The sequence below is a fragment of the Tamandua tetradactyla genome, chromosome 3 (genome assembly GCF_023851605.1).
Source record: "Tamandua tetradactyla isolate mTamTet1 chromosome 3, mTamTet1.pri, whole genome shotgun sequence".
NCBI lineage: Eukaryota > Metazoa > Chordata > Mammalia > Pilosa > Myrmecophagidae > Tamandua > Tamandua tetradactyla.
Genome location: NC_135329.1, coordinates 45283731 through 45289730, shown reverse-complemented (window position 1 = coordinate 45289730; position 6000 = coordinate 45283731).

Sequence of the window (6000 nt, the reverse complement as noted above, 5' to 3'; positions counted from 1 at the left end):
ACATCTTAACTATTTTTAGCCTTCCTATCCTTGACCAAGGAATATCTTTCCACCTATTTAGATCTCCTTTGATTTCTTTTGGCAATGTTGTGTAGTTTCCTGTGTACAAGTCCTTTACACCCTGTTCTAGTTTGCTAGCTGCCAGAATGCAATATACCAGAAATGGAATGACTTTTCAGAAAGGGGAATTTAATAAGTTGCAAGTTAACAGTTCTTAGGCTTTGGAAATGTCCCAATTAAGGCAAGTCTATAGAAAAATCCAATCTAAGCCATCCAGGGAAAGTACCTTGATTCAAGAGGCTGAAAAGTTCAGGGCTTTTCTCTCAAGTGGAAAGGCACATGGTGAACATGGTCAGTGTTTCTCTCTCAGCTGTAAGGGCACATGGCGAACATGCCATCATCTGCTAGCTTTCCTCTCCAGCTCCTTGGGAGACATTTTCCTTCTTCATCTCCCAAAATCACTGGCTGATGGGCTCTCTGCTTCGTGGTTCTGTGGCATTCTCTGTGTGGCTTTCTGGTGGCTCTGTCGTACTCTGTGCTCTGAATCTCCTGCATTCTCCAAAATGTTTCCTCTTTTATAGGAGTCCAGTAAACTAATCAAGACCCACCTTGAATGGGTGGAGACATTATCTCCACTTAAACCAATTTAACAGTCACTCTTGATTCAGTCACATCTCCAGGGAGACAATCTAATTGAAGTTTCAAACATACAGTACTGAATAGGAATTAGAAGAAATGGCTTCCTTTACAAAATGGGATTAGGATTAAAGCATCACTTTTCTGAGAGTACATACATCCTTTCAAGCTGGCACATATTCCTAGTTAAGTTCATTCCTAAGTACTTGATTCTTCCAGTTGCTATTTTGAATGGAATTTTTCCTTAACTGATTCCTCAGCTAGGGCATTGCTTGTGTATAGAAATGTTACTGATTTTTTTACACATTGATTTTATATCCTGTCACCTTGTCAAATTTGTTCATTAGCTCGAGTAACTTTGCTGTAGGTTTCTCAGGATCTTCTAAGTATAGTATCATGTCATCTGCAAATAATGAGTTTTACTTCTTCATTTCCAAATGGGATGCCTTTTACTTCTTTGTCTTGCCTGATTGCTCTAGCTAGAGCTTGTAGTACAATGTTGAATAATAGTGGTGGCAGTGGGCATCCCTGTCTCATTCCTGAATAATGCTTTCAGTCCCTCTCCATTGAGTACGATGCTGGCTATTGGTTTTTCATATATTCCCTTTATCATATTGAGGTAATTACCTTTGATTCCTATTTTTTGCAGTGTTTTTATCAGAAGAGGATATAGAATTTTGTCAAGTGCTTTTTCAGCATCAATGAGATGATCATGTAATTTTTCCCTTTCAATTTGTTAATGTATTGCATTATATTAATTGATTTTCTTGTGTTGAACCATCCTTGCATTCCTTGTATAAAACCCACTTGGTTGTGGTGTATAATTCTTTTAATGTGTTGCTGGATTTGATATGCTAATATTTTGTAGAGAATTTTCGCATCTATGCTCATTAGGGAAATTGCCTGTAATTTTCCTTTCTTATAGTATCTTTACCTAGTTTTGGTATTAAAATGATATTAGCTTCATGAAGTGAGTTAAGTAGCATTTGTTTTTCCTCAATTTTTTGGAAAAGTTTGAGAAGGGTTGGTGTTAGTTCTTTTTGGAATGTTTATAAAATTTCCCTGTGAAGCCATCTGGTCCTGGGCTTTTCTTTGTAGGAAGATTTTTGATGACTGATCAAATCTAATTACTTGTGATTGGTTTGTTGAGATCTTCTATTTCTTTCTGAGTCAGTGTAGCTTGTTTCTCTATTTCCAGAAATTTGTCCATTTCATCTAAATTGTCTAGTTTGTTGGCATATAGTTGTTCATAGTATCTTTTATGATTTCTTTTATTTCTTCAGGATCTATCTGTGGTAATGCACTCCTTCTCATTTCTGATTTTGTTTATTTGCATCCTCTCTCTTTTTTTCTTTGTCAGTCTTGATAGTGGCTCATCAATTTTATTGATTTTCTCAAAGAATCAACTTTTTGTTTTATTGATTCTTTCTATAGTTCTTTTGTTCTCCCCTTCATTTATCTCAATTTTAATCTTTGTCATTTCTCTTCTCCTATTTGCTTTGGGGTTAGTTTGCTGTTCTTTCTCAAGTTCCTCCAGGTGTGCTTTTAAGTCCTCAAATTTTGCTCTTTCTGATTTTTAAATATAAGCATTTATGACAATAAATCTCCCTCTCAGCACAGCCTGTATCACATCGCATAAGTTCTGAAAAGTTGTATTCTCGTTTTCATTCATCTCCAGATAGCTACTGATTTCTCTGGCAATTTCTTCTTTGACCCACTGGTTATTTAAGAGTGTGTTATTTAATCTACATATATACTTTGAATGTTCTCATTCTTTTGTGGTTATTGAGATCCAGCTCCATCCTATTGTGCTCAGAGAAAATGTTTTGCATAATTTCGATGCTATAAAATCTTTATGATCTATCTTGGAGAATGCTCCATGAGCACTAGAGAAGAATGTAAATCCTTGTGTTTTGGTGTGCAGTGACCTATATATATTTGCTAGGTCTAATTCATTTATCCAGTTATTTAACTTCTCTGTTTCCTTGTTGATCTTCTGTCTAGTTGTTTTATCTATAGAGAAGTGGTATATTGAAGTCTTCTTCTATTATTGTTGAAGCATCTGTCATTTTGCCAATGCCTGTCTCATGTACTTTGGAGCTCCTTGATTGGGAGTATAAACATTTATGATTGTTATATCTTCTTGGTGAATTGACCCTTTAATTAGTATATGGTGTCCTTCTTTGTCACTTATGATTTCTTTACATTTAAAGTCTATTTTGTCCAATATATGTATAACTACTCCTGCTTTCTTTTGGCTCCAAATTGCGTGGAAAATCTTTTCCATCCTTTCACTATCATTCTATTTGTATCCTTGTGTCTAAGATGAGTCTCTTGTAAGCAGCATATAGCTGGGTTGTGTTTCTCATCCATTCTGCCAAATTGCATCATTTAATTGGTAAGTTTAGTCCCTTAACATTCTAAGTTGTTACTTAAAAGACATTTCTTGAATCCACCATCTTATATTTTTTATTTTATTTGTCAGATCTATATATTCTTTTCCCTCTTTCTCTTTGTATTCCTTAAATTATCTTTGGTAGTACTCTTCAATTCTATGCCTTCCTCCAGACCTCCCTCTCCTGTCTTTTTTATTTTTTCAGCCTGCAGAACTCCTCTTAATATTTCTTGTAGGGTCAGTCTCTTGTTGACAAATTCTTTCAAGACTTCTTTGTCTGTGATAACTTTAATCACTCCCTCAGTTTTGAAGGACAATTTGGCTGGGTACAGAATTCTTGGCCAGAAGTCTTTCTCTTTCAGGGCCTTAAGTATATCATACCACTCTCTTCTCACCTCCAGGCTGCTAGTTAAGTAGTCTGAACTATGTGGCTTCCTTTGTAAGTAGTAGATTGTTTTTCTCTTGAAACTTCCAGAATTTTCTGCTTCTCTTCAACATTTGATAGATTGGTTAGTATGTGTCTTGGGGAAGGCCTTTTTGGATTTATTCTGAAGTTCATTGAGCTTCTTTGACTTGTATATTTATGTCCTTTATAAGGGTTGGGAAGTTTTCCCCCATTTTTCCTCAACTACTCTTCTTAGCCCTTTACTCCTCTCTTCTCCTTCTGGGACAATGTGCTGGTTTGAAAGGATGTATGTACCCTAGAAAAACCATGTTTTAATTTAAACCCCATTTCATAATGGCAGAATAATCCTTATTCAATACCGTATATATGAAACTGTAATAAGATCATCTCCCTGGAGATGTGATTTAATCAGGAGTGGTTGTTAAGCTGAATTAGGTGACGACATGTCTTCCCCCTTTTGGGTGAGTCTTGATAAGTTTCTGGAGTCCTATGAAACTGGAAACATTTTGGAGAATGAAGGAGATTCGGAGAGAGCAAAGAATGCTGCAGCACCATGAAGCAGAGAGTCCATGAGCCAGTGACCTTTGGAGATAAAGAAGGAAAATGCCTCCCAGGGAGCTTCATAAAACAGGAAGCCAGGAGAAAAAGCTAGCAGATGATGCCATGCTCACCATGTGTCCTTCCAGATGAGAGAGGAACCCTGGCCATGTTCACCATGTGCCTTTCCAGATGAGAGAGAAACTCTGAACTTTATCAACCTTCTTGAATCAAGGTATCTTTCCCTGGATGCCTTAGATTGGACATTTCTATAGACTTGTAGAACTGTAAACTAGCAACTTATTAAATTCCCCTTTTAAATCATTCTGTTTCTGGTATATTACATTCTGGCAGCTAGCAAACTAGAACAGACACCAATGATTCTTATATTTGTGCACTTTGTTTTGTCTATCATTTCCCTGAGATAAAATTCAAAGTTTTCCATCTTTTTTGCTACTTGCTGTTTTGAGTCTTCGAGGTCAGTTATCCTGTCCTCTATATCACTTATTCTTTTTTCTGTCTCTTCAAATCTGGTGTTGTGGGCCTCTAGCATGCTTTTTATTTGGTCAACAGAGTCTTTAATCTCAGTTATTTCTGCTGTTTTTCTATTTATTCTTTCAAATTTCTCTTTGTGCTCTTCTATTGTCTTTTTGACCTCTTTTATGTCATTTGCTACCCTACTCATTTTATTGAGTAGAGTTGTATGAACATCTTTGATTACTTGTTCCAATGTCTGTGTCTTTGCAGATGTTTTAGTTTGGTTATTGGGCAGGGCTATATCTGTCTGCATCGTGATATGTTTAGTGATCCCTGCTGTCTTCATCGCATGTAGATAACTTGATTGATTTACTTTGGGAGTTGATTTCTTTCAGTAGTTTAAGGTTTTGTGTTTGTGTGATGGTTGTACAGCAGGGAGCAAGGCACAGATGGAACATTCAGTACTGTGATTTGTTTCAGGGCAGGTCTGGGTGTAGGTTGGGGATGTTATGCTGGTGCTTGTGAATGTGGGCACCCAGTGGCCAGGGAGGATGTAGCTGTGTGGGTCCACCGGTATGGGGGATGTAACTGTGGTGTGTGCTGGTCTAAGGCACAAAGTCCTATGTGTGCATGAGTAGAGCTGTGGCAGTAGGTCAGCATTATACCTTTGTGGATTGGGGGCAGATTTGACCCAGCTGTGCAGGTCGGCACTTTCTCAGAACTGGGAAATGAGGCTGAGGGTTGTGCACATGTGAGGTTCTAGGACTTCTATAGCGTGCAGTTCCCAGAGCTGAATGACATGATTGGGGGCCCCTACAAATGTGTGGGCCTGGGAGTGCTGTAAACGAATGCGTTGAGCTCAGGGTAGGTGGGCTGAGGCTGTGAGACAATATAGGGGTTGGGGGACAGGGTAGCCTAAGTAGGGAGGTTAGTGCCTGCAACCTTTATGTGCTGGTAACAGCCTGCAGGGAACAGGGAGGGGGAGGCAGTGCTTAGGAGGTGTGCAGGGGTGGTGGGCTGGCCTGCACTTGGGGTGGGTGTGGGGGTTAGGTACGTGTACTGGGGTCTGGTGGGGTGGGGGCGCCTGGAGCTTGGGAAATGGGAGTGGTGAGGGGTTCAAGTGCGTGGGGTGTGGAGTGAGTCACTGGTCACGGGGCTGCTTCGATAAGGGTAGTGTGCCCAAGGAACGTGGCCTGGCTTACTTCCTAGTCCCATGTACCCATCTGTGCACTCCTGTGGGCTACGCTGCTCTGCTCATTCATGCCAAGCTAGGCTCCAGCTTTTTGCCTCTCAGTTTCTCGGCCTCTGCAACCAAGGTTGCCACATGTGGTGCAGAAGGCTCTCTGGGGTCAGCCGCACTTCCGAATTGCTGCCTCAGTCACCTTCCTGTCCCTTCTCTAACTTTTCCATGGAGCAGGGCTAATTTCAAGCTACTCCAGTCAGCCATCTTCCTGGAAGTCTCCCACAATTGCTTCTACAATCCCTTTTATTCAGTTTAATATAAATGTGCTCAGCATCTTTTCTGTGCTAAAAATTATTCTGCCCTAAA